Source organism: Buteo buteo, chromosome 19 (genome assembly GCF_964188355.1).
Source record: "Buteo buteo chromosome 19, bButBut1.hap1.1, whole genome shotgun sequence".
Classification (NCBI taxonomy): domain Eukaryota; kingdom Metazoa; phylum Chordata; class Aves; order Accipitriformes; family Accipitridae; genus Buteo; species Buteo buteo.
The window spans coordinates 21246955-21268584 of record NC_134189.1 but is presented as its reverse complement, the minus strand read 5'-3'; positions in this window follow the sequence as shown (position 1 = coordinate 21268584).

The following is a 21630-nucleotide window of genomic DNA, read 5'->3' as shown; positions in this document are numbered from 1 at the left end:
CAAAGTTTCTCTTGGTGAAGAAATATCACCTGCACTTTGCCTGACATTAGGTGCAGGCTCCGTGCAGCTCTTTGTGTCACAAAGGCACAGGGCACAACCATTCAGCCTAACCTATGCCAAGAGTTCAGGTTTCCCTGGGAATTTGGGACCCTGAGCCAAACCACCTTCAACAGGTCGAAAGACTTATCAGATAACACATTCTTTAGCCTTTCAGAAGAATCACTGGATCAGAGACAGAGAGGACAATGTGCTAGTCACATGAGACCCTAAATCCTGAACTGACCTAAAAATGCAGTGGAGCTCAAAACTCCGTAAATAACATATTTATCCGCAACTGATTCCTAATCAAGTGTTGATGCAAGATTTATGGGAACACCTTAACCTGTGGGGTGAAATGTAGGAGTAAAATACAAGTCTGACCACTGTTTCCATTATCTGAGACAAACAGATGTTCATATGGCAGAACCTCCCAGAACTATATGGCAAGCCTCCCTGAATCCCATCCCCTTCTGTGCCAGGCTCAGTGTAAGACCTGGAATTACTTCCCCGTGGCAGCCACTCCCCAGATTGTTCCAGAGTTTACCCCACAGAGCTCAGAATATTGCAGAAACCAACAAATGAAAACTACTGATGACATGATCTTCAGAGCCTGGAGCCAGCTAGGGGTGGATTTTTAATAGGACTAATTAGTCCTCCTAAAGGGTCCAGCTTAAATCAGGATGACACTAGAGAAAACACTGTATGTATATAAACAGTAAGAGATAGCCATGTCCCCAAGATCTATCTCAAGACCTACATACATAAGGGAAAAAAATTAGTATTAACTCTGTTTTGCTGATATGGGAACCAGGTGTGTAGTGATTACATGGTTTGGCCCACAAGTAAATCTGTGATGGAGCCGTAAACCAAACCCCAATATCCAGAGACTCAGACCCGTGCTTCACCAGCTAGGTAATCCATGATCTTACTCTGGACTCAAAGTAGACACCATGACATAGGTGCCTGCTAGGTCTGCTAAACAGAGCCACTACAAATGCTGTATTTTCAGTCTGGTTTGTGTTCATCCCAGATTTCACGCTCCTTTACTTACTTGAAGCCTCTGGCACCAAAGAATAATTTGCTGGGAAGCAAGCAAGTGTAGTTATGGATCATAAACCCTCACTTGCCTGCTGGGAATGTGTACAGACGATGCTATCAGAGGAACCTACCCCAGTCAGATTCTGTCCACCTAGCCCAGACCAGAAACAAGAAAATTACCTTTAAAGTCACATTCCAATTTTTTGTGCTTAGATGACTGGGAAGCTGATGTTCCACTAGGACACTCTTCTTAAACTAGGAGGAAAACCAAAGCCACTCACTGGTTGGTGTTATGCACCAAAAGAAGCTGGGGATATTGCTGCACAGAACATGAAAGTATTGTTGTGACTGCCTATGTGAGCCCAAGCACGTTCTTACTTTTGACTGAGAGGAATAAGAGCTGCTCAGTACTGTGACATTGGTCCTAAACTGTTGCTGGCAGGAGACAATCCAGTCAAAGAGATGACCAAACTAACAGGGAAGAATACACACCAAAACCACAACTTACTCTTGCAGCCTTATGGCCTGTTGTCCCCACTGGGACCTTCAAAAGGCTAAATCAAACCTTGGTGGCTTGTAGTGCAGTAAAAGACCTGCCTTGACCCCAGTCACAAAGAATTGACATGCTCGAATACCATACATCTTTTTCTGTCTCTAATTTTGGCTCCCTGATCGCCTAATATCTGGACCTGATGTAAACTGCTGTGCTGAAGCAGGTTTATACGAGTTCAGCGCGCTGTGCGGAGATCAGCTGTCTCCTCCTGCCAGGCAGCAGGAGTGGACGTTGAACCTGCCCAGCCCCTTCCAGCAGTCAGGTTTCAAGATGCCCAGAAGACAGCAGGGAGGTCAGTTGGGGTCCTCTGTTTTCTAGTACAAAAAAGGCTACAGAGATCCAGAGAGAGATGTGGTCGACAAGCACACACGGCTCTCAGGCAATAAACCGTGCCCACATTCCCTGGCAGATACCAGCCTTTCCAGTTCCACTTTGCTTTCCCTCCCCTGTCACAGGCTCAGCTGGCGGGCAGTCATGTTTCAACTCCCACCAAACCAATGAAGGTGTCTGAGGTACCTCAGTGGGGTAACTCTACAGTCAGAATCCCTGATATGGGGACATTTTCTCTTCCAAATTCCCATTTGAGGCTGACTTGTAAGGCAGAGAAGCTATTCCCTATGCTCCACTGCAAGTTTCCGTAATGAAATAGCCTACCCTCCTTTTCTGTTGCCTCTGTACCCCCTTCTGCCATCCTTTAAGCAGGGAGGCACAGTCAGAAATGGAGCAAGTGCATACATACACAGGAGTTGGGGGACTGTTAAGCAGTGGGAGTAGGACACATGAGCAGATACGGATTTTATCCATGGTGGGGAGGATCTTACAATTGCCCTGACTTCATTCTTGTTCTTTCCCAGCTGGAAAGGTGCTGCAACATCTGGCAGCAATCAATGGCATTCAAATATTGTGTTCCCTCCACTCTGTGTGTCCCACCTTACCTGCAGCTTTGGAGCTCTACCAGTGCTGCCCCACTTGGGGACCCACCACTGGGAATCTGTCAGCCTCCAACAATGGGAAATTAAGATGGACCCACAGCGGTTTAAATTTAATTCCCTTTCAAAGAGAACAGGAGAACGTATGTCACCTATCGTACCCACCGTACAAACCGTGTGAACACAAGTTATTACAGCCTGAAAAACTGGATGGAGACTAAACACAGCAGTCCAACACAGACAAGTCTGCGTCTGCTCACCCCAGATACCACCTCTGTCATTTCTACCTTACCGCAGCTCTCCCCCACGCCTCTTTCCCTTGGGGACCCCTCTGCCTGCAGCATCCCTCTGTTACGCACCTCGGTGATCCTTGTGGAGGAGCTCTGTTACCATTTGAGATCTTTGCCCTCGCCGCCTGCCCTATGACATTTTCTTCAGCTGCCTTCCTAATTCCCTGACAGGCGATCACTCTCCCACTTCCTAAGCACTTTCCTCAGGGCAACACCTCCCTCTCCGGAGACCGCCATACCGGTGTCTCCCCAGGCTTCCAGCCTCAGCTGACCTGGCTTGATCTCCAGCCTCCAGGCAGCCTGCCTGCCTCACCTGCCTTCACCGAGGAACGCAGGACGGTGAGAGGCGGCACAGCGAAAGGACGAGCTACGGCTGGGTCACCACGCGAGCTGTGCCGCCTGTGGGCCTTTGCAACCCTCTGCTACTAGGAGAGCTTCTCCCGTTCTGAAGCACGGAGGGGCTGATCTCTTTTTCCTTGTCCCCTGAGGAAGCCACTGTTTGCTGCCCAGCCGCAGGCATTGAACCAAGCAGGACCGCTTGTCCTGGTGAATAAAAGGCCAAGGGAACCAGGATACAGCTGCGCTGGAGACAGTACACCAGACTCCAGCACTGCTGGGTCTCAGATCCGATCCAGGATCAGACCTTCAGGATCTCCTCTCCCTTAGCACCTTCCCCTCATTCCTTACCTCCTTTCCCCTCGTTCCTTATCTCCTTTCCCCTCATTCCTTACTTCTTTTCCCCTCGTTCCTTACCTCCTTTCCCCTCATTCCTTACTTCTTTTCCCCTCGTTCCTTCCCTCCTTTCCCCTCGTTCCTTACCTCCTTTCCCCTCGTTCCTTACTTCTTTTCCCCTCGTTCCTTCCCTCCTTTCCCCTCGTTCCTTACTTCTTTTCCCCTCGTTCCTTCCCTCCTTTCCCCTCGTTCCTTCCCTCCTTTCCCCTCACCCATGCTCCCCCTCTCCCCCTCTCATCTCCGAAAGGCTGGGGTAGAAGTGTTGCCGAGGGGATCTCACTGTCGCAGCGACAGACCTAGCACGCCAGCGCTGACCAGAGAGGAGTGATCCCGGACAAACGCGGGGTCTGCAAGCTCTGCAAGGTCCCTCGGCTTTGCCGTCCTTTCCCTGCTCCCACAGAGAGGGGCTGGAGGGACCGGACTGGCTCCTGATGGGCAAGCAGGCGGGCTGCTGGGCCTGCAGCCCTTCCCCGGTGCCTCCGGGCTTGCCAGAGGGCACGGTGCAATCTGTCTCACCTCACCAGCTCATCTGTTTCTAGGAAAACCTGGGAGCACCACAGGGCACTTTCCCCCCTTTAAAGCTTGCCGGTTGTCTCCCATTCCCAGCTGAAGCAAGCAGGTGTCCTCCCTTGCTCTACCTGGGACAAGGACTCTGCCTTTGGGTATACAACAATTACGACTACTTCAGAGTTACTCTGGCTCATCGATTTCGTAAAAGGCTGACAGTTTTCCTTCTTTCAGACAAGGAGCATCGGTATCTGTGACCACACTAAAACATTCTGAGTTCTCCCAACGCTTCCTTCGATCCCATCATGGGCCAAATAAGTACAGAAAATGTTGGCAATTCTGTTGTGCACTGGATCATTTTAGGCTTTTTATCTTTGTTTGTTAAAGTGTAGGCCACAAATGGGCAGCTTTTGAGGAGTGTAAACAAGTTCCTCTTGTAGTTTTTCCTGTGAGTCATTTTAGATCTGTTATAAAAACCTCTTATCAGCCTGTTTCACAATGAATGGTTATTTTGATAGTTGTATGGTCTGTTTCTGATGTGCATGTTGTTTCACTTTTTTTTCCAGACTAAAAATGGCTTTGGAAGCAGGATACTTCTTACTGATTGAGGTAATTTCTATTTTCTGTAAAAATGGATGTAGGAATAGCCATAGCAGAATAATTATCCCACCAAGATGAACACCAGTTTATTTCCCCTCATAAATAAGTGTTGCTAGATTCGGTGACAACATGAGCCATTGTAGCCAGTAAGGCCTTGAAACAAGGGGATCTTCTTGGGCATATTAATATCTCTCCAGACAAAGTCAGCCTTGATTTGTCATTAAATCCTTTACTCAGAACATCATGTTAAGGACTGTGCAAGTAATATTGCTGATAGTTTATAAAGGTCAGGGTTATTTAATGCCCTTGCCATATGACAAGGGTCAGTCATGCGAGACCTGGAAATAGACTTCAAGCCTTCTAATTTTGTAGTCTCATTATCCCCTGTTCCCCACCTCCACAGCAACTGTAATTCCTGGCCCTTCTTCTCTTCTCTTCCACCTTAGCACCTCTGCAGCCAAAGCTCCAAGACGGGTAACATGATGGGAATGTGCAACTAGATCCTCCATCCTCCCCTTCTCAGCAGACGCTCAGGCATCTGCCCTGTACTTGGTCTCTAGGACAAGTGCCCTTTCAGCCCCAGGCTTCTGTGCTGTGCTCTGTACCCGGCACTGCCCAGCTCCTGCATGCCCCCTCTTGCACATTACACATCCCCCTTGCTTTTGCAAGTTGTCTTCTGCATCATCTCTTCTCCATCGTCTTTCTCCTCTCCAGCCTCATTTTTTCCAACATCTACCTCCTCCTCTCTTTCTCAGGTGTCATCTAGACTGAGTTTAAGGTGTGATGTTAGCCACAAAGGATAATCTGGTCATTTAACCAGCCTATAAGTCATGTTAAATGGATCGAGTTTAGAATCTAGGAGGTGTACTTTAAATCCCAATTGAGGCAAGAAATCAGTGTTTCTTTGCATATCTCTCAGTTTTCATCAGTTTCTGACATCCTTTCCAAGAGTGTCTCCTCATTTTTGTTCTGGCCATCGTCTTCTGGAACCTATCTCTTTTTCCTCCCTCTCTGCCCCAAAGAGGTTCCTTTACACAACTTCTTCATCACACTAAACAGGACGCAAGTCTTGTTTTTCCCCTTCAGACTCAGCTACCCACAAGGTGTTTTTCTACCCACTCTCAAGAGAATCACATGGTTTTTCTTATTTAGCTGCTTCCTTTGTATGTGTTTTTGTTAATATGTGCTTGCTTCTCATTCCAAGTTTATCGTTCCTGCCTCAAAGTCAAAGATGATTTTTTTTTTTTTTAGAAGAACAAAGCACTTCTTTTCCGTCTTAGATACGGATAAGGTGAGGCCAGGATCCAGGCTAATCATACAGGAAGGCAGAGAAGGAATAAAAGAGAGACTAGAAAATAAGGCTGGAGTGAAAGTATGAAGGCAAAAGGTTACAGATAGGGCTGAGTAACAGCTAACATCAAGAACAATGAGGAGGCCTGATTATACCTTCTCAGTGAAGCCTTTGGTACCCAGGAGAGGGCTGGGGGTAGCAAAAACCTGATTCTGTAACGGGAGCCAACCCACTCCAGCACTCCCCTCGGCTGGCCAGTGCCTGGGGACACGAGGCAGGGTGAGGTGTGGTGGGGACAGGGTGCTCTGGATTGCTCCCCTTTGCCCTGTGAGACAAGCGGTCCCCGATGGGCACCAAAATCGCCTCTGTTAGCTGAACCACAGCATTCTCGTTTGAGGCCGAGGATGGCTGAATTACTGGGGGAACTTCAGTGAAATTCTAGATATTTATTTTGTGTTACTCATTCAACTTAAAGGTCAATTAGTAGGTCTTGTATGTCTTTAAATGCACGCTACTATACTGCAAGACTCTTGTTTCCTTATGGCACCTAACCGTTTCCCCCAGTGGCCTGGGTTTTCTTTCCTCGCTGCTGTTGAAAGAAGGCAGAAGCTACAAGAAGATGATAAACAGGAAGCCCTAAAAAGCCAGATCATTTACAAAACAACACGTAGGCACATGTATCTATAACGTATTGTGGACAATGCTAAACAGCATAAAAAAGAGTTATTTGTTTTGCTGTATCCTTTTATACTGAAAGAAATATGCTGTATGATCTTGGTTTAACAGGCATAAAGAGCTTCTTGGCCTGCTCCCCAGATGTGCACAGATCTGTAAAATTTCCTAGAGCTTTTCTGTTGACAGTGCAATATAGAAGGTACTATTATTTGGCTACAGCCGAGCTCTTGCTGTTTTGTTGCAGAGGATCTGCAACGCACGTCATGTCTGTTGCGTGTGTATTGAAGAGAGTTTCCGGATTTCCTTCCTGTGACATAGGACTGCAGACTTACAGCCAAGTCCCATTTTTCCTAAGGTTCCCAGCTCCAGACCTTTTTGCAACTTAAAATTTCCATTCTCTTGCTTTTAGCTACAGGTTTTAGACAGGTTTTCTGGGGTCCTTAAATCTTGGCAAGCATTCATTTCAACACATGCTCACTCCCCAAACCTCCCACCTGTGGCTGCATCCCACTCTCCTCTCTGGCACCCATCACGCAGCTTCCCGTCTGCCCTCCCAGTCTTTCCACCCTGCCGCCTCTCATCCCAGCGCTCCCACCCACTCCTTTTTCTTTCCCCGTTTCCCTCAGCAGCTTCCTCTCCTTCCCTCTCCTTCCTTTCTCCCTCCCTTTCTCTTCCTTTTCGCTTTCTCCGAATGACTTTAACGCTGCCAGGACTTGGCGAATGAGCTCCCCCATCCCTGAATTAGCTAAATTAGCTATATTAGCTACATTAGCTGCTTGTGCTACAGGGAAACCTTCTTTCACAAGCTCACCTCTGCCAACCCTACACAAGCGAGGGCCATTTTTAGGGGATTCCGTTTCCTGCGGTCATTCACCGTCAGACGCCGTTTCCTTCCGAACCAGCCAGGGCAGGCTCTGAGGTGTGCGGTGATGTACCCGAATACTCAGTTATGATGTAAAAAAATGTGCCCGTTGCCCCTGGAAACCATCTCAGGCAGGGCTTGCTAAGGGCTTGTGCTGGGGGGGGGGGGGGTAAGGGGGGGCAGGGCTGAGGTCTGGCAGCGTTTCCCTTCGGAGTTGCCGAAGAGGAGGGGGGGGACGGGCAGCACCGCCCTGCCGCTCAGCCTACGTTCCAGGTTATTCCTCCCATCGCATCCCTGGCCGCCGAGGGGATGGATGGCTGCTGGGTCGTGACGCTTGACCGACAGCCAGCGGCTCGCCAGAGGCGATGAAGGAGATGGGATGGAGGGAGGAGGAAACGGGTTCCCATGGCAACCGCGCTCAAGTCATCTGAGGTCAGAGTGATGGCCGAGAAAATGAATTTCGATGTGGAGATAAACCGCACAGCAGTGACTGCGGGAGCTCTGGGTGCCCCACCAGCCCTGCACCCCCCCCCCTTTGCTCCCCGCTACGATGCTCCTGGGGGCTTTCCCAAAGCCCTGCTCATCTCCCTCACCGCCTGTCCCGAATTCACCCCAGCTATTCCTGTTTCTGGGTCACGGAGCACACATCTGCACAGCCGGCCGAGGCTGAGCGCAGGGCGGGCTGGCACATCCACCCTCCTCCTCGCCACCAGCCCGGCCAGCCTGGGGGGGCCAGTCCCCTCCTTCACCGTCCTCAAGCACCCCACTTCAAAACAGCCAGCGTAGACGTGCCTGGTGACGATAAAAATCACGTCGGCTTGGGTTTGGTTTTTTTTTTTTTTGGTAGGCAGGCAGCCTTTGCAAAGCTCCTCCAAGCCCTTCAGCCAAGAAAGCAGCTGGAATTGAGCGGTCTCTGCAGAATCCTGCTGCGCTGAAACGGATTTCTGTTGCCATCTGGTGGCAACCGAAAAGCACCTGGAAATGCAGAATAAATACCGAGATCCACCCCCCACCCCCCTCTCCCCCCCATTTTCTGAGAGGAGCTTGTTCTCCTCCATTTATTCCACAGGCCTTTACTCTGGCCACGTCACAATTTCCTCACTTTAGAGGGGAGAGGGGGAGAATGTTAATGCTAATGGATTATTTATTTATTTATTATTTAACCTAATGTTATTAGATCCCAGGTTATTCCTATCATTGCAAGCCTTCTGCACAGTTCTCAATTCAACGCTGGCAATTTTCTTGAACTACTCCGCGTGTTTTCGTCAAGACTCTCTCCTAACCTCTGAAGCTTGCGGTTTAGCTCATCCTAAACTATTCACCCCAGAGCTGCTGAATGAGTCATCCGCAGTGGGTCAGTTAATGAACGTGAAATTACCAACCCATCTGCCTGTTGCAGAAATCTCCTTATAAGATTGCACCCCCTGCTTACCGAGGAACACACGAACCAGCAGCCAGGCTCAGACTCCCTCTCGATCTAGCCCAAGGCCCCATCGCTGGCGTAGGGGCAGAGGCCTCATGGAAGGCAGAGATCTCGCGTCAGATGGTTTGCCTTGACATGTTCCTTTTGTGGGCATTGTTCCAGCTTCTGCTGGAGCCTGGTTTAAACAGCAGCACAAAAGTTTCTGCAGGTCGCCACAAATTCACCCTCTTGTCATCTCATTATTCCTTGGTAGAGAATAATTCCCTTCCCGTTTAAGGAGGGCACTAAACCCAAAGACTGCATGGACAATTCAGAAGCAGGGCATCCTGATGGCACTGGATTGTAGTCCTCCTTTGGTTTTTGCTCCCATCTATGCTTAGCTCCTTGTTGGAGCCCTGCCTGTGTGCCAGCCTTGCTCTCGCCCCCGTTCCCTGCTCCAGCCCAGCCACACCTGCCTGCTGGAACCAGCCAACCTCGTTCGTGACCATCCTGCCTAAGCTCCGACAAGCTGACTTCACCAGTCAGGCACAGAGCCCCCGTGAATTTCCCACTCCGCTGTTCCCAGAGGCGGGGATGACCCATGGCATCTTGTCACTCCCAGTAACTCAGCCGATGAAATCCCAGGAGCAGCTCCATGCAGATGTCGGTGCTCCAGCACCAGCTTCTGCCCCGGGTGAAATTCTCTGTGGAAGTGCAGCAGCTCCTTCACCAGCCCCATCTCAGAGCTGAACCCTCCCTTGCCACACCAAACTCGCGAAGACCACCGACGTTGTTTTGGTACCGTTCACCTCTGTCAGAGGTTGGTTTTGACCCAGTCTCCTGCGCCTGCTGTTGATGGTGTCACGAGGGCCCGGACAAGCCCTCCGCTGCAGATGAGGCATTTCTTTTAACGGTTTATGTAGACCCCAGGAGAGGGCAGTCAGCAGAAGCTGCACTCACAACATTAAAGCAAAGGCAGAGGGGCTGCGTGGGAAGTTTGGCAGTACTGTGACCCTCAGCGCCGTCCCAGGAGGGAACCCTGCAAGCCAGCATCCCCACTTCCAAGGGGGGCCGACTGGAAAAGTCCTGGTGCCGCTGTAAACATCCTTCGCTTCAGGTGATTTATTTTTTATTCTCTACATCAGTACTGACATTCACTGGCAAGGCAGGAAGGCTGAGTGTTTGAGGAGCTCGTAACTGGCAGTGATTCCCTCAGCCAGCTCTCCTGAGCTTCACGTTTCAGCTTCGTGTTCAGCCCAGCGCATTCACAGCTGCTGCCTCCGGCCACAGAGCAGAGACAGGCACTGGAGAGTCGTTTGCCACCACGCTGCTGGACGGTGCGGGGGGGACGGACGGCGGTCCTTAGCCATTTTGAGTTAAACACCTGATTCCACAGACATCACAAACCTAGGCAGTCCAACACACCCCACTGACCTGTCAGCCCACTGCTCTGCTCCAAAATGAGGTAACCTCACCCCACCACAGTAATGAGTCACACGGGTCAGAAAGACGCAGGAGTCTCCAGAAATGTCACAGACACGGGATTTTAGTAAGAATATTAATGGGTTTTTTACAGCTTAGGCCAGGAGTGGATCTTCATTCACTCCAAACTATTTTGTGACAGAGATCATTTGGTTACACAACCACACTAGTAAATTAAGTGGTGGCTGGGAGTGTTCCCCAGCACTGAAATTTGTTTTGTTAGCAGCCAGCTAGCAATCTTCCAAACAATTCTCTTCATGGTTTAGGACTCAGCACATGGCAAGGATTGGTCCAGAAGGAAGTCTGCATGCAGCCAGCCTGTTATGGAGGGTAAGAGAGCTTAACAGTATGGCCACTCCATGCCCATTAGCCTCAGAGCCAGAGAAGAGCCTTGTTTAATTTACTGCCATTGAGTCAGCCTTTCTCTCTGAGTGGGCACTGAGCCAATTTACAGACACTTGGTTCACTTTTCATACTTCCCAATTACAGTACGCTCTCTGCATGGTACCAAAATAATTCGGGGCAAGGGACTAATGCAGTTTAGGTCCAAAGTCATCTTTCACTAACGTGTCTCTACATGTAATGCTTGATTCACTATGATGACAGAGCCAAGTTTATTGATTTTTTTTTTTTTTACTTTAAGCTGCATTGCCTTTAGAAAATTAGAGCTTGTTGGTTTTCAGGATCCAGGCTACTGGAAACACTGGTTAATAGGTTAAGTGCATTGCACTACCACAGAGTCGTGCTTTACCACACGACACCCACTGATTTGATCCCAGACATGAAGACTCCCCATCAGAGCCAAAGCCAATGCAGCTTTGAAACAAAGCCAGGTTACCCTGAATGCTTAACAGAGCGTTCACGTGTTCCCAGAGCTTCATCTACAGATCTCCGCGTTCTTTCTGAGCTAGAAAGGAGAGCTTCCTTAAATCTTGTGCTGCCTATCAAGAACTGAAGAGGAGTACTGGGAAATGCAAGCACCTCTTCCATTGCATCCGTGAGCTACTGGCTTGCATGTGGCAAAAATCACTACAAAGCTAAAGTTGGGGAAGCATAGAAGTTCTAAATCCAGCAGGAAACAAATGGTAAATAAGTCTTCCAGGCCAGAACTGGTCATTTTGAGTATATGGTTACTCATCTTGCTGACAGCAATTCTTCCAGAGGCTGCAGGCTAACGTAGCTCTGCATATTTTGCATCATCACTAAGTGCATGTCATAACTGCAGCAATGCCATTTTAAGCAACCCAAAGCAGAACTGCTGGTTCATACCAGTTCTTAAGAAGGGCTAAGGATGATTCACATTAAGATTTCAAAGCTCACAGATTGAATCAGGCCTACTGGTGTTTAGGGGTGCTGCAAATGTTTATTATCAATTTGTTACCAAGTTGTCAAGTAATCTCTCTCCCTGACACAGGCTCTTTAGAGGGCAGTATTTTGGGGACAGCAGACATTCAAAAATCCTTTGAAAACCTTACACAAGCCTTTGTAAATACTTTTTTTTTTCCCCCTTCTATTCATCCTGTGTCTCCTCAAATGTTTGAGAAAAAAAAATCTTCTGGTTATGCGCAGGAACACAGTTATCCCAGTTCCTCATTCCTTGGACAGAAGGGCATCTGATGCTGACTATTCCTATAAACCAACAACTTCAGAACATAATTAGCAATATTGTCAAAAAATCCTGCAAGTAATTAGGACTGTGTCTCGCCAATGGGAACACCACTTAAAGGAGTATGTTGTGCTTTCAAATGTGGACTGATCAGAAATCTTTAATAGTTCAGAGAAGAAACTGAATTAAGTTAAATGGCTGTTTCCTTTTCCTGTTTCCACTCCACCACCTCAGGCTGAGTGGAAGAATCAGACAGCAGATGCCTGTCCATGAAAGGAAACGTTAAGTCAGCCCCCTTCTCGAGTTCTGTATCTTCATTTTAAATGCAGTTCTGTTTCAGTGTGACTCGCACACCTTTGGGACATCCTTTGCTACAGCCTCTCCTGGGCATCAGTCACCTACCAGATAACGCAGTGTCCTCAGCTAGGATGTTCCCTCTCACAACTTCTCAACAGCTTATGGGGACGTAACCCTGTCAAATACCCCTGTCCCAAATGTATTGTCATTGACGACAGTGCTAGACACTAGTGACAGCTACATAAATGTCCAGTTCTTTCTGAAAGCTAGTGAAGTATTTGACTCAGCCACTTCCTTCGGCAATGATTTCACCAGTGTAATCTCATGACATGGAAAAGCGTTTCCCCATTTTCACTCCCCAGTTTCACTGAAGGGTCCCTTTGTTCTCATATTAGGATACAGGAAGAATGGAAGCTCTCAAGTCTATACTTTCCTGACTCTAGTAATTATTTTATAAACTATCTGCCCACTTTTGTAGCCCTTCTTTCCAAAATCGCAACCTGCTTTTCTAATCTCTCTCAGAGTTTTCACATGCCTTAATCGCTCATGTCACCATTTCCTGAAATTTCCTCTTTATGGGCAGACTTCTGTGTCCTCCCCAGAGCATTCAGACAAGATTGTCCACAGTGGCAGCACTGAAATCTCATGCCTGTGATTATTAGAGAGTTAATTTAAACCCCAGAAGGGGTAACATCAGCCTACATGTTTCCCTTGCCATTGCACTGTTTACATGGAATTTCAATTACTGTTGCGCTGTCCAGTCACCTTCCCTGTTTAGGTCTGACCGAAGTCTTCCAGAGTCCTCTCCAATATGGCTATTCGGAACTACTTTTGTCTTCCGCAGAGGTTGTTGCTTCACTGTTCACTTTTCCCTCCTCTTTCCAGATGAACAATAAATAAACACAATCAGGGCACAGGATAAATCCTTAAGACTTTTAACCTTTTGCCATGATGAAAATTAATTGTTCGGTGGCAGCCCTTGCTTGCTGCATATAGGACAGTTCTTGTTCAAAGACAATTCGTCTCGTCTTACACTGTGATGCATTTTTTACATTTTTTGTTTGCACAGTTTAGGGAAGGCCATTTTGCAAAGTCCCTAACTAATTCTGGATTTTTTTTCCCTACTCTTCAGCCTAAGTTTGGCTACTCTATACCTATTTGTTCTTAAACTAGTAGCATCCTCTCAACTAAAAGCTCCTTTCCCTACCTGTTGCTTATTGTCAGGTGTGTTTCTGGCCAGCCATCAGATCCCTTCCCAGTCTCCATTTTACTAGGCAAGGTTTTTAAGCCAAAACTCTGGTGATACAATCTTCATTTTCCAGAAAACCCTAGAAGCCATTCTTACACCTGTTTCAGTTTAAATTAATCTTTGATGAGAATTGTTCACAACATTCTATATGAGATCTTTTTATGAGAAAATTCTCTTGATACATTTCTGGATCCCATTTACCTTTTAGCAGTTCATGGTGTATGACCAGCTAATACTCAAAGACCCTTTTCCTCCTTCTCTCTCATTTCCAATTGCTGAGTTCCCAGGGGAAAAAAAAAAGTTATTAGTCCCTATATTCACGGCAATGAATTTTGCATACCTGAATCTCATCCAAGATTTCATTTCATCCAAATCTCAGAGGTCTTTCAGTATTTGTTTATAACATCCTGATCATTCTGTCCTTGTGCCCTCAGCAAATTTCATCCAAACGCTCTTTTTATTTATGCTGAGGCCATGAATTCAAATATGAAACAAGATAAGGCCCCAAAGTGACCTACAATAGTAACCCCTTTTCCCTATCAAGATTTTTGTCTTTGTGGAGCAGTCTCAAAGGCCTTTTAAAAATCTAAATATATCAGATTAAATTTTTCTCTTTTATTAACTTCTTTATTGACACATCCAGAAAACTGAGAAGGGGATTTATGAGATACTCTTTGCTTAAAGAATTCATCTTGGTTATCATAGTCTTCCAGGTGTTTTGACATATTTTTAATTACCATTCCGACCAGCTTTCAAGAAACAGATAAAAGTTTCACTATTCTACTTCCCTGCTTCATCCCTAGCACCTTTTTTTAAATTGTGGGTACAGTCTGTATCGCCTCCCCTGATGCTCTGGTACCATGGCAGCTTTCTATGAGAGACCACATATTTTCCTTACCCAAAAAGCCAAGGTGCCCAACTACTTCTCACTTGAAGTTCTCTGGAATTCTTGGAGGTATGCCATATTATGTTTTAAAATTATTAGTTTGGTCTACCATTTCTTCTTATGAGATTTCAATCTCCAAAAGTTGCTTCATTGTGAAAAATAGAATGGACACAGGACAAGAATGTAAATGCCTCCTACATCCTCAAAACTGAAGGTGGATGTGAAAAAGCAAAGTTTTTCTTGATTGTTCTCTTTAACCTCCCTTGATCCAACACATCCACTAATTCTTTCACAGGCTTCCTGGTTCTCACACCCTGGAAGACTCTCATTTATATTTTTCATTCATTTCATTGTTTGCTCTGCAACTCCCTGTTCTAGCTTCCCTCCTAATTATTACATGCTGCAAATTCAGGCTTCTTCCTGCTGTAAATTTTGAAGAACCTCTTGCATGACTCCCAGTTGCTTAGAAATTATAACTTAAGTCACACGGGTATCCTATTTTCCTTTTGATCCACAGGGATGCTTGTCATCCGAGACTATTATTATTGCTGATATCATAGGTATCCACAGCACTTCTAAGGATTTTAATCTTTTACTATTAACTCTGATGTCTGCTTCTCAGTCAGAATACAACAGCATGAACTGCTCATTAGTTTGAGCTATTGCGATCAAACTTTATATCCTGTCTGCATCTTCACACCATCTGCTTTTGAAGTGGTAGACAGACTGTTAATCAGACTTACTGTGCTTCGGTGTCTGTGAAGCGTAGTGGCTTTTTGAAAAGTGGTTTGAGGTGGTTCTACATTTACTGTTTCGCAGTAACTTCTGTCCGCACTTACAAGCGGACAGAGCTTTCCTAGCTGCCAGTACTGGGATGTGACCACAGCTTTCCTTCCCTGGCACCATTGCCAAATATGAAGACCCAAACTTTTGAGGCACAAAACGGGTTTTCTTTTAAGGACAGCTACTAATCGATCTTTTGGTTTGTTCACTGTAACTATCTGAAACTTAGAATACAATTTTATCCATTCAATATAGGAAAGAGCAGTATCCAGCTTCCTCTCTCGGAACTATTTTAATTCTGCAGGCCTAACAAGCAAGAAAACCAGTAAAAATTATTTCAGCTCGTCAAGTCAGAGGATTAGTCAGAACACACCTAAGCATATGAACTGCTGAGTAAGAAGGTACCTTTTCACATACAGCTCTTTAGCGGAGAATCACTTCGTAACTTTGCTGCACTTTGCTTTGTATTCATTGAGCCTATAGTAACATAACATGTGTAACAGTACCTCTGCGAGCTTTTGGGCCCTAGAATCTGATACTCATTATCAGTTTGTCTGTCTAACTACTGAAATGTCTCAACTTGTGAGTACTTCATAATCCTTAATGTAGTAATGCTACGTAAACCTTCCGAGTCAGGGAAGTGCAATTATCACAGAAATAATCTTCTCATGGAAAACTTTTTAGATGTTTTACACTGACAGAAAACCAGCATGAATTGACAATGTAGGTAGAACAAATTCACCTCATTCACCGACACCCCCTCCTCTTCCCAAGAAAGCTCGTCCATCTCATCCAAGTCTGCTAGAACAGAGCACAACAGACCCTAGGCCACTGACAGCGCTTCAGAACAGCTTGACACCCAGGTCTGCCAGACCGTGACGGCCAGGAAGCTCGTTCCCAGGGGTCTGCCGCTCTCTAGCCTTACAAGCACTGAAATCATGCAGGAGTCTGCATTTAAGTATTATTCTCATATAAGCACTTGCTGACTCTGTCAGCTCTGACTTCACCCTCCAAGCTTTTCATCTTGAACAGAGGATCCAGAACAAGACTCCTACATACAATTTTCCCCTACCAACCTGTCTAGAAGACGTCGCTCCCGGAGGCCCATTCGGAGCACGTCTCGGCCACAGGGAACCTGTAAGGAAAGGCTAGAGCAGACCAAGCACGTCATGGCTCAAACATTCTCCCCAGCTTGTGGGAGATCTGGATGCCAACTCCTGCCTCCCCGCATTGCTTTCTGTCAGAGATAGCACAGTCAAAACACGCAGTTAACTATTTTGCAGTAAGTATTTGTCATTATATCTCCCTGGTATCTCCCATATACTGGCTGAATGTCCTGAAGACCAGGGTTTATAATCCATCTATTTTTGCCTCTGTGAATATTTAATCATTCACACAAAGAGGAAAATAGGCCTTAAAAAAGCAACTGACTCCAATTACCCAAAGCTGGGTAATAAAAGCATTCACCTAAGATCTGCTGGCATGTCTCTCTTTCAAATAGGGCGTTTGACCTTGGGCAGACACAGAAGGAGCAGTCTCCTTCTGCTCATGGTCCTTGGGAATGAACCCTGCTCTGCTCTGATACCTACCTACAGCCACTGTGCCTGTCTGAAAGATGGAGGGAAAAGCAGGTGACCCATGTTTAAACCTTTGCTATAAAGCTATGAGAAGAATGAAAGCCCCTTGCAGAGATCTAAAAACCCAAGAACTCCTGTAGGGTTCATGAAAATAAGAGACCAAATACAGGAGAAAGACTTTATTTTTGTCCTTGCAGAGGGAAAGGTCACGGTACAAACTAAAGATTTAAAAGGCATAAGAGAGCCAGAATGAAAAGAGACATTACAAATGCACCAATTAGAGGAAAAGCTTCAGTCAGAATTTGTGCCTTATCGGATGTCAAAAAATCCAATTACGAGACCAAAACTGATAAGGAACCAGGCTTTGTTAGTTCTGCAGTTCACAGAACTACCTGCTTCAAAGCACATTAAAGTGCAGCTGCAGCCTGAGAAATGACTATCACAACCACGTGCGATGGAATGGAGCCTGCACAGAGTCAGCCTTGGAGGAAACAAAGAGCAAACCATCAGTCAGTAGGAAATGAAGGCTGGGACTTTCCTTCCTTTGAAGATGACTTTCTGTATTGAAAGCACAGCCGATGTCCCCGTCTTAGACTTCTGAGGGTTTCAGGGAAGGGTTCATAGTTGCAGGTCCTGTTTGAAAGCAGGGGGTGGGCCCATGGTAGAGCCAGGATAGCCCATGCAGAAACCATACTTTTGTGGGCAAAGAGACAGAAGGGCTTCTGTCTACCCAATGTATTCCATCGTCTTTCCCAGAGACTAAAACCTCTGGAGCAGGGCCGATTTGATTTTTTGGTGTAACCCAGCAGGGCTACAGTAGCACACCTCTTTAGCAGAGACGGCTGTAACAGATAAAACGGGCTCCATTGCCAAGAGCCTGAGTGGGGTTTAAGCGGGAGAATGATACACTTCACCCCCATGGAATTCAGCCATGCCTGCTGAGCAAGCGACTGAATTTAAGTGTAAAGGCTTCTCCTACTCCCACCTACGGTGGCACGAACACATCTGTGAGAGCAAGAGGGGTGCCGCACTCCTCCCCGCACCACCCCCGCTACCCACCCCAAAGCCTCAGGCCCCGCTCGAACCCCTCGCCAAGCGGGAGGAGCCCAGCCTGCCTCCGAAGGCCGGGCCGCTGGCAACGGGCCCCGCTCCGCTCGCAAACGTAACGGACCCAGCCCGCTCTGAGAGACAACATGGAGCCCCTCGCTGCCATTTTGCAAGCGCCGCTCCCTACGCGATGGGGACGGGTGGAGCGGGGAAGGGGCTCCCCCGCACGGGCCCAGCTGCGGGGAGCCTGCGGAGGGGAAGGCCCCGCCGCAGCCCGGTTGTCGCTGCGTGGCGAGAAAGCCGGAGCTTTTGCGGCGAGAGCGGCGGAGCCGGGGCGGAGCGCCGCCGTCCCAGGCCCGCCCAGGGCCGCCACAGGCACCCGGCCCGCAGGCCCCTGCGGGAGGCGGCCCCGCCCGGCCACCGTCCGCGCCGTGACGTCCCGTGGGCGGCGGCAGGAGCGCCGCCGGGCAGCCTCACCCCCGCCGCGCATGCGCCGGCCGAAGGACAACGACGGCCGCTTCGGGCCGCGGGGTTAAGCGGAAGCCGCCGGCCCCGGGCAGGAAGTGACCCTCCCGCGCACCGTGACAAACAGCCCCGCCGCCGGGGCCCGCGGCCCGCTCCGGCCGGGCGCGCCGCCCTGCGTGACTCATTTGACTGACACGCGGCGGGGGAGGGGGGGGGGTGACCAATGGGAGCTACTTCTCCCTTCCCTTCTGGCCCACCTTCTCTCGGGCCACGGCCAATCGGAAGGGCAAGTTCTTCTCCGGCGCCGTCGCCCTTTGATGGATGGGTGCGGGAGCCAACCGGACAGCGGACTGCGGGGCTAGCCCTGCCCCCCGCCTCCCGCCAATGGGCGCTGTGGAATGAAGGCGCTAGCGGGACAGGAGGGAGGGCCGCGCCAGGCGCCCCCGCCCCAGCAGAGCCGCCGTTACCCCCCCACACCACGGCGGGGGTCTCCCGCCGCCCCCTCCCCGGGCCGGGGTAGCCCCGGCGGCGCGTCCCCGCTACGGCTCCGCTCCCCGCCACACGTTCCCAGGCTGGATGCGACACGGGGCGGGGAGGAGCCGCCCGGCCGCTGCCTGCGGGGGCTCCTCGCGCTCTTAAGGTGGCCCGGCGGCCCGGGGCAGCCGGCTGTGCCGCCTCCGTCCCCGGGGGGGCGAAGCCTCGCCAGGTAACGGCGGCCGACGTGGCGTCAGGCGGGAGTTGCCCGGTGGGTTCAGCTTCCCCGGGGGAGCCGCGACACGAAGCGTCCGCCTTCAGGGGTGTCCGAGCGTTGGCCGCGCCGGCAGACCCGTCCCTCGACGCTTGTCTGGCTTCGGACGCCGCCGAGCTCCCAGCGGGTCCGGTTGGCGCTGGCGGAGACGTAGGGTATATCGTCGTTCTTGTAGTCGAGGCCCTAAACACGAATTTAAACCACCTGGTTGCAAACAACCCATTTTAGCTCCTTGGATGGCGTGCAGCATGTCGATACGGGGGGATGCCCTGAAAAGGGGGCAGCTGGGTCGTGTCCGCATGCTGCTGCGAGGAATGATTCAGGGGACGTAACGCGAGCAACTAAATAAATTTTTGTATATGCATTTATACACAAATACATAAAGATTTTCCTGGGTAAGAAGAGGTTTTGGAAAAAAATCCCACAGACCAACCACCAAACCCTACTCGGGGAGAAAAACGCATTGGGATTCCTGTACGTTACACAGGATTGCTGAGATGCCCGTTTGCTACGAGTTGCAAATGGAAGGAACAGTTCTTCAGCCAGGATGTGGAAGAGAATTCCTTCTCAAATACCGTAAGTTTCAACATCCTAACTGCCAAAAACCAAAGCCACCTCCTACACCTTCCTGGATACCAGAAGCCCCAACTGCCCGCTATCCATCTGTCAAAATTTATAGCATTCCCTAGACAAATATTAACAATTCAGTCCTGTACAAAGCCAGTGGCATCTTGAAAAACGGAAACACTTTGAGTGTCATGAAAAAACAAGTTACGTGGTGACTAGTTTACTTTCTTTCCCATGTCTCCCATCTGCTATCCTCTATTTTCTACTTAGCTTGCAAAGGCTTGGGGATGGGTGTTTTTGTTTTCCGAATGCTAAATATGATAATGGATCATGACCCATTCAGTTCTGTGCACTTCTGCAACACTGATTCTTTGGCCTGCCTCCCAAGGGCTTTTTCTGTGTTGGATGGCATCTTTTATTTACATTCTTTCAAGTAATGAAATAAGTTAGTTACATCATATCTTTTTTTGTCTATAAAAAGCAGGCAGTATTTCAGACATTCATTTGGGAGAGAGGATCCTGAAAACCAAAAGGAAAAATAAATGGGGAACACACATTAGATGCCTGGCACGTGTCGAGTCCAACCGCACTTTTCTAACACCTCTGCAGTTGGCTGTAGATCAAACAACTCGCAGATACCACCCATCAGTGCCTCCCAGCACCATGCTGCTTCTGCCTTGTCTTTCCGTAGGGTTAAGAGGAACCTGTGCGCAGTATGGGCACAAATCCTAGCTAGAGGGGAACTGGAGAACTTGGTGTGGGAATAGCGGGGAGACCCGAAGACCACCAAGAGAAGTCCAAGGAGAGGCAGGAGGCCAAGGGTAGGACTTTGGCACAGCTTTTGACCTGCCAAAGGAAGGCAAGGAGTCGTTGCAGGTGTAACGGTAAACTAAGCCCTGCAAAAGCAGCAAGGCTTGTAACACCCCTTCTGCTATCAGAACAATTTCCATATTACAGTTTCCAGAAGGAAAGGAAAAAAAAAAAAAGGGGCATTTACTCAGGAAATGCCATTTTCTCCCAGCATGTGTCCTATCCTCTACTCCAAGCCTTACAGCAGCGTTACCATTTGGAGGGATGCAAATGTGAAACTACCCACAGAAAGAAGAGATTATCAAACACGGGGGATCTCTCCGATAACCAGGGTGGGGACCCCCAAGGGAGGCTGTTTCGTGGTCATGCATTTCAGATTTCCACGTAGAAGTGGCCTGCCTACAACATTGGCCTCAAATGCAGGGGGACCCCGGGCAATGCCTTCACACACAGGTTTTGGAGTATTTGATCTCGTTTACTTCACTGCACAGCCCCCTTTAATGTTGTAAAATAATGGATGGTTGCCTTGGTCCATGCCCCGAAGACCGGCCTTGCAACACGCTGACAGGAGAGTCCCAGTTTTCAGCCAACTGGGCGAAAGTGGGACGACACCGTGTGTAATTCGTGGGGTTTTCCGTATGGTTTCAGCTGGTTGTAACACATCGGAGAGATAGCGAGGAGACTTTTAGCGGGGCTGCGGCACAAACACCTCTCACGATTGAGGGATGTTACCCCAACAGGTTACTGACAAATGCAAGGCGTGAGGGAAGATGAGCGGGGATGGCGAGCTGAATTTTTTTGGCGTGGGAGAAGACTCCGAGCGTCCTGGTCTGGAGCAGGGCACATCACCCAGGGCGGCGAGCCCGATCTCCAGCGGGGGCTGCCGGGCCCAGGCCCGGGCCCAGGCCGCCATTTAGGAGCGACGTCCCGCGGGTGGGACACGGGACGGGGAGCGCCCTCGGGCCGGAGGAGATGAGGAGATGAGGAGATGAAGGCCGGCCGGGTGAGCGGCTGTTGCAGGGGTGGCCCGACAGCTGCCGCCGCCAGCTGGGGGGGAGACAAGAGGCTGCTGCCAGGGCCCCCCGGCCGGCGGCCATCTCCGGGGTGAATCGAGGCCCCCCGGCCGGGGCGGGGGTTGCCGGGGGAGGCCGCGGCCCCGGCCCCGGCTGGACCCGACGGGCAGGCGGGCGCTGCC